Genomic DNA, 7,446 nt, shown 5'->3' with positions numbered 1-7,446 from the left:
ATAAAACTTGACCACTTTCGACACTTGAGCCTCTTGGGGTATATTTTTTTTTCTATACCATGATGTATGATCCTGGCACATAGTTCGAGAAATTATTATTTTAAGAAAAAAAAAATTGTCTTTTTATGGCATGCAAGCCAAAATTTGATTTTTTGAAAAAAATCAAAAACAAAAATAAAAAAATCAAATTTTTTTTGGGGTTTTGGTTCTCTCGCCGACCCCCACCGGCCACCGCAGCCCCGCCAACCTCCGCTCGCCGACCACCGAAGCCCCACCGCTGCCCAGCTTTGTCACTTTGCTGTTCCACCACCGGAGCGCCGCCCATGGGCCACCTCTACCCGGACCTGCCACTAGACCACCTCCCTCTTGCCTTTTTAGGGGGGGTTGGTTTTTTCTTCATAACTTGAGCATACAGAGTCATTTTTTCAAAAAAAAAAGGCATCGGAAAGTTGGTTACAATTCGGACCTCATGGTATTGGAATTTGTTTTCCAATTTTTCTATTTGACTTTAACTTTTTCCAGTCAAAGTGGGGTCACTTTTCTGCACTTTCGGGGCCATAGAATGGGCAAACAGACTTCGTTTTTCGAAAAAGAATAGGCGTTGGAAAACTCTCAGCATGATCTATTCAAATATGTGATCTTGTTTCTTAGTTTTTTCATCAGATACATGATATTTAAGTTTGAAGTTTTTTTTCTTATGCACTGCTTCCTTCTCACCAGTATGTACTAGGGTTTGGGTTTATCTCTTGTGGGGGGGTGGTTTTTTCTCTCTTTCTATCATTTATCTCATAAATATAGAACACCAAAACTCTCAAAACCAAGAAACCCTTCTACATCTTTTGTCTATTCTGAAAGATCACATAATAATAAAAACACAAGCAGGTACAGCTGCAGGGTTTCATGGCAGATCCTTCAGTTGAGTTGTTGACATCACACAACTATCACACCTGGAAGCCTCACATCATGACATTTGTGGTCATATTTGGATGAGGTTCAACCTCTATTGCAGCATCCTTATGAGCTTCTTCAACACAAAAACAAGATGGATGAAGCCATGGGTTTGCTCTCATTACATGTTTTTGACAGTCTTCTATTTCACATTGATGCTTTGCTCACTCCTCGAGCTATGTGGTTGAAATTTGAGACTCTCTTTGAGAGAGTTAATGAGATTCCAGGCATTATAGATTGAGGCAGAGTTGGTTTCCTTGTCACCTGATTCCTTTCTCACCATTGAGGATTTTTTGAACAAATTCAAGACTACCAGATCTGTTCTCTAGGGGTGTGGAAAGATCAAGACAAACCCAGAGTGCATTCACTTGATCCTTTCAAAGCTTCGAGGTCTCTTTCAGTTTTTTGCCTCTTCTTTCTACTACACCATGGATGGCTTGGGTGCTCGTTTCACCATGCCTACCTTTGATGTATTTTGTGAGTGTTTGTCTCGTGAGAAGTCTCACCTTTCTCAGCTGGACATGCTCTCAGGGTCCAAGAACAAAGCCTTTTTTTCTCAGTCCTCTAAGGAGAAGCAAAAGTAGAAACCGAAGCCAAAGAAGAATTTTGTAGGCAGTGAGCATTCCTCCAAGCCACCTCCTAAGTTTGATTCTAAACCACCATTTCCTCCAAAACATGGGAAATATTCATAGTCTGGTGATTTTTCCTCCAAGACTAAGAAGAAATCAGGAGATACTTGCAGTTTTTGTGGCAAGGAAGGATATCCAGTTTCTAGGTGTTGGAAACGCTTAGAGGCTTTAGAGGAAGCCATGCAGTAGCATCACATCTCCTCACCCTAGGCGTCTTCTCCTTCCACAGGGAAAGGTCATGCTTGAGCTTCGACCTATGGGTCCACTTGGATTTTAGATTCTAGTGCTTCTCACCATATGACTCACACTTAGCAGTTGGTTACTTCTCTTGCCTCTTGTGGTACTTCACAAATTGCAGTGGGTGACTCTGTTCAGCTTTCAGTCTTAGGTTCAGGTTTTATCTCTTTGGATGGGGGTACTCTACAGGATGTTTTGGTTGTCCCTGACATCTCGATGAACCTCCTGTCCATTTATTAGATTTGCCATTTTGGCTTTGGTAAGACAGTTGAGCTCTCACCACACAATGTGGTTATTCGGGACCTCCATGACTTTGATTTGGTTGTGGCTATTGGGAGTGTTGATACTGCATCTCACCTTTATAGATTTGATGGATTTGAGTCCTCTGTGGGTGTAGGTTCATCTCTTATAGAACATGTAGATTTAGTGAGTAAGCTTTGGCATGAGTGCTTGGGCCATGTCAATTACATATATCTTGAGCAGATGAGTACACAAGCACTTGTTCTTGGGCTTCCACCGATTTCTTGCATCAATGGTGTTTGTCATGGTTGCGTGCTTGGCAACCATCACAGGGATCCCTTTCCAAAGGGAAGAGCCACTCGTGCTTTGGCAACTTTGGAGTTGATTCATAGTGACCTCATGTCATTCCCACTCCTTTTTTTGGGGCCAAGTATGTACTCACATTTACTGATGACTTCTCTAGACACACATGGGTGTACTTTATTAAGTGCAAATCTGATGTCTTTGATTCATTTTGAATCTTCAAGACATTTGTAGAGAAGCAGTCTGGTTGTTCTATTAGGATGATACGTACAGATAATGGGGGGGAGTATGTGAATCAGGCTTTCAGAGATTTTTGCACTGAGCATGGTTTACAGTATCAGTTTACTATTCCCTACACCCCTCAACAAAATGGTGTCACTGAGTGAAAGAATAGAACTTTATGGGAGATGGTGAATTGTATGATTCAGTCCAAGTCCATGGCTTCATCTTTTTGGGCTAAGGTAGTCAATTGTGCCAACTACATTCAGAATCCAATGCCTCACAAGGTGATTCAACATATGACTCTTGAGGAGGCTTGGTCTCATGACAAGCCTGATCTTTTTTTTTTTTGAGTATTTGGCAATGAGGCATGGGCATTTATTCCTGATTCTTAGAGGAAAGAAATGGAGTGGAAGAGTTGACCCCTCATTTTTTTTGGCTACTATGAGGATGTTAAGGCATACAGGTTGTTTGATCCTAATTTTAGAGAGGTCCTGTTTCGACGGGATGTTCAGTTTGATGAGCCCCTCCCCACAGTGGATACCCTATCTCCAGTGCCTACCCCTCTACCTACTCCCATTGCATCTCTTCAGGATTATTTTGAGGATGATTATGATGATGTTGTTGATGATCCACCATCCCCACCTCCACCTGCTCCACCTTAGATTCCCAAGTGGGCTCGCTTTACTGTTGAGGTGGCAAGCTTTATGGCCGGTGATCCTTCAGATAATCGTCGCACCCATTCTCATACTATGGGTTCTAGTATTTTGAGTCATGCCATTTTAGATGATCCTTAGAAGTTTTCCAAGGCTACAGGACACTGTGAGTGGGATTATGCTATGGAGGAGTATTCTTCTTTGATGAGGAATAATACTTGGGATCTATGTCCTCTTCCTAAGGGTAGAAAGATGGTTTGGTGTTGTTGGTTGTATCACACTAAGTATGTTGTTGATGGTTTGATTGATAAGTACAAAGCATGTTTTGTTGCGAAGGGTTTCTCATGGATTGAGGGTATTGATTACTCCAAGACATTTTCCCCTATCGCCAAGATGAACTCTATTCACTTTGTACTCTCTCTTGCAGCTTCTAGGGGATGGCCCATTTTTCAAATGGATGTGAAGAGTGCCTTCTTGCATGGAGACAGGAAATCTATATGGAGCAGCCTCAGGGATTTGTGCAAGACAGTTCTTTAATTTGGAGACTTCAACATTCATTGTATGGTCTCAAACAAGCCCCTCAGGCTTGGTATGAGAAGATGGACTCCTTCTTGATCTCTACTGGTTTCACAAGCTATCATTTCGATCACACAGTGTACATTCAACTTCTTGAGGGCGAGATCCTGATTCTTGTGTTATATGTTGATGATCTCCTCATCATAGGAAGATCATCATCTATGATTCAGCAAGCTTTGATGGACCAGTTTGAGATGACAGATCTTAGTCTTCTGCACTATTTTCTTGGTCTTCAGGTGATTCAATATTTTGATGGGATCTTCATTTACTAGCAGAAGTATGCTCTTGACATGCTTCAATGATTTGGCATGCTTGATTGCAAGCCTTCTCCCACTCCAGTTAGGGGTTGTTTTGATTACTACTTGCTCCACTCCTTCAGTAGATTCTATTCTTTACAAACAGTTGGTTGACAGTTTGTTGTACCTGACACACACTCGTCCTGATCTTTCCTTTGCGGCTGACCTTGTCTCTTGATTCTCTTATGATCCTCATGAGAGTCATTGGCTATTGGTATCTTGGTATGGTTTTGTCATTGATGTCAACACCTACTAAACACTTATCAACTCTGGCACTTTGGAGAATCGACAACATTCACCGGTATCTGGTACACCGATAGGATATAATGATCACTGGCACTTTGAATGATATGGAAAATACATGGTTATGTCAAAGACATCATTTGGACACTTTGTCTGGAAGGTTTGTTAATTTGCATATTTGTTGTTACCGGCAAATAGGTCCAGGTTGCACCGATAGGTTTATCATTTTCAGATCAGCATGCCATGCTATGAAGATGACTTATTGTTGTTTTAAATGCATTAAGCCGACATGGTGAATCCATTATTGCATCGGGTATTAATTGATTTGTAAATTAATTTTATTGTATTATCCTTTAGAGCCGACATACTAAAATTGGTCTTAGGGTATGGTATAAGTGTAAGATCTTATTTGTAAGTTCAGATGTGGTATGAGGAAAAGGATAGTGTGAAGATATATGCAAGAATATGCAAAGCTATACACGCAGACATCATTTGAAGATTGAAGGAGGGTTTTTGTGAAGACAATCAGAACTACACCGGTACTGAATCCAGCATATGAAGATGTTATTTTGAGCAGTACATTCTTATTGGATTTAACCATCCAATTGTGGTCAATGTGACTCCTATTTGTGTTTGAGCAGTGAGCTCTAGGTGCTTGGCCTTTCTGCATGTGCAGACCCCATTTGTATACACTTACTATCTGCAGTAGTATCATCTGAATGTGGGTAAGGTTTCCCATCATGGTTTTTCCCCTTACAGGGTTTCCACATACAAATATTGGTGTTATGTGTTGTGGATGACTTTGTCTTTGTTTCATGCATTAATATTTACCGGTATTACAATTATCTGATAAAACTATCCACCGGTATAAAAGACTATTTCACCGGTATTAAGCAGAAAGTTGATTAAGTTGTTTTTGGTTTAAATTTATTAGACAACTGATTCACCCCCCCCCCTCTTAGTTCTCTCTGGGACCTAACAATTGGTATCAGAGCCTAGTTCTCTTTTGTAGAAGTTTAACAACTTGAGGAGATCCAATGTCTACTAACTATTTCAGGAAGGACAGTCCTAAACTTGATGGAACCAACTATGGCATATGGAAGATCAGAATGGAGACACATCTAAATTGCATTGGAAAGGACATCTAGGATATTACAAAGAATGGTTATACTACTCCTACTCCTAGTTAGCCTAATCCACCTACCTTGGGAAAAGATGAATAAAATGATTGCAAAGCAAGAGAAGCACTTTTGAGCGCATTAACAGATCAGCAAATCATGGGAATATCAGATAGGTCTACTACTAAAGCTATTTGGGATCATTTGGAAACACTGGATGAAGGAGATTCCATAGTCAAAATTGCAAAACTTGAAAGCTTCCGGGTCAGGTATGAACATCTGAAAATGGAAGAAGATGAAAGGATTTCTGCTTTTATGGAAAGAGCTAATGAAATTGTTTTGGGTATTAAATGTTGTGGAGGAACCTTAAGTGAGGATGAAATTGTTTCAAAAGTTTTAAGAGGATTTCCACTGGCATATAAAATGAAAGTCACTGCTATAAATGAGTTAAGAACAATGCCTAATACATCAGTAACTAGGGATGCATTGATTGGAAAACTTTCAGCTTTTGAAATTGAAGAATTTGGTCCTGCTGTTGCTATAAAGATAGATTTAGCCTTTAAAGCATCTACATCACCTGCACCATAATTTGACAAATCATATTGGAAAGCCTTTTATGCAAGAGAACTTGAAGAAAGTAGGAAATAAAATGAAGAACTTGAAGAAATTGAAGCACTATTTGCAAGGAAAATTCCTAAAGGTCTAGTTGGAAGTAATTATGAAGGTAAAGCACACTTTAAATGTTTTAATTGTAATAAGATTGGTCATATGGCCTCAAGATGTCCTGATAGACATGCTAGACTAAGAGAAGAAGCTAGAAGAATGTACAAACCTAACCCTAAATATCAGAGATATAGATTTAAGAAGAATAAAGACAAATCTTGTTATCTTGGTGATGAAGGAGTGACTGATGTTTCTGATGAGGATCCGACAGACAATGGATGGGTTTTTGTTGCTATAACAGAAGATCTATCGACACCTATAGTCCAACTGATAGAGCAGGCCTTGGCAGCTAAAATTGAAGTAAAGGATGAGTGGATCATTGATTCAGGATGCTCACATCATATGACAAGAGATAAAGGTAAATTCTTGAACTTTCAAGAATACAATGGAGGCTTAGTGAGATTTGGAGATGATAAAGCTTGTTTGATCAAAGGTAAGGGTACAATATCTCTTGATGGTAAGAATAATACTGACAATGTCTACTATGTTGAAGGTTTAAAGCATAATCTTTTGAGTGTTGGTCAATTAGTTGAGAAAGGATTTCAGTTACAATTCAAAAATGGAAAATGCAAAATCATGAATAGAACTGGTTTGGAAATTGCAACCGGTAATCAAACTAGAGGTAATATATTTCATTTGAATAATAGTGAAAAGACGTGCTTGATTGCACATATTGATTAAAGTTGGCTATGGCATAAGAGACTCTGTCATGTAAACTTTGATTGCATGGTGAAAATTAGTACTACTAAGGCAGTTAGAGATTTACCTAAAATTGTTAAACCTCACAATATAGTATGTAAGGAATGTCAATTTGGAAAACAAGTTAGAGCTAGTTTCAAAAGTATTCCAGAAAAATCCAATAATGCTCTTGATTTAATTCATACTGATTTATGTGGTCTGGCTAGAACTAAAAGCTTACAAGGTGATAGATATTTCATGCTAATCATTGATGTTTATTCTAGAATGTGTTGGGTTACTTTTCTTAGAGAAAAATCATAAGCACTTGGAAAGTTCAAACTATTCAAAGCAATGGTAGAAAATGAAACCGGTAAGAAAATCAAATGTCTAAGATCAAATCAAGGAGGAGAATTTTCATCTAAGGAATTTAATACATTCTGTGAAGTGAATGGAATTAGAAGATAGCTATCAGCACCTCGGACACCACAGCAGAATGGAGTTGTTGAAAGGAAAAATAGAACTATCTTGGATGCAGCAAGAAGTATGTTATCAGAAGAAAACCTACCACATGTATATTGGA

Source organism: Cryptomeria japonica, chromosome 3 (genome assembly GCF_030272615.1).
Source record: "Cryptomeria japonica chromosome 3, Sugi_1.0, whole genome shotgun sequence".
Taxonomy (NCBI): Eukaryota; Viridiplantae; Streptophyta; class Pinopsida; order Cupressales; family Cupressaceae; genus Cryptomeria; species Cryptomeria japonica.
Note: the sequence above shows the minus strand (reverse complement) of the source record.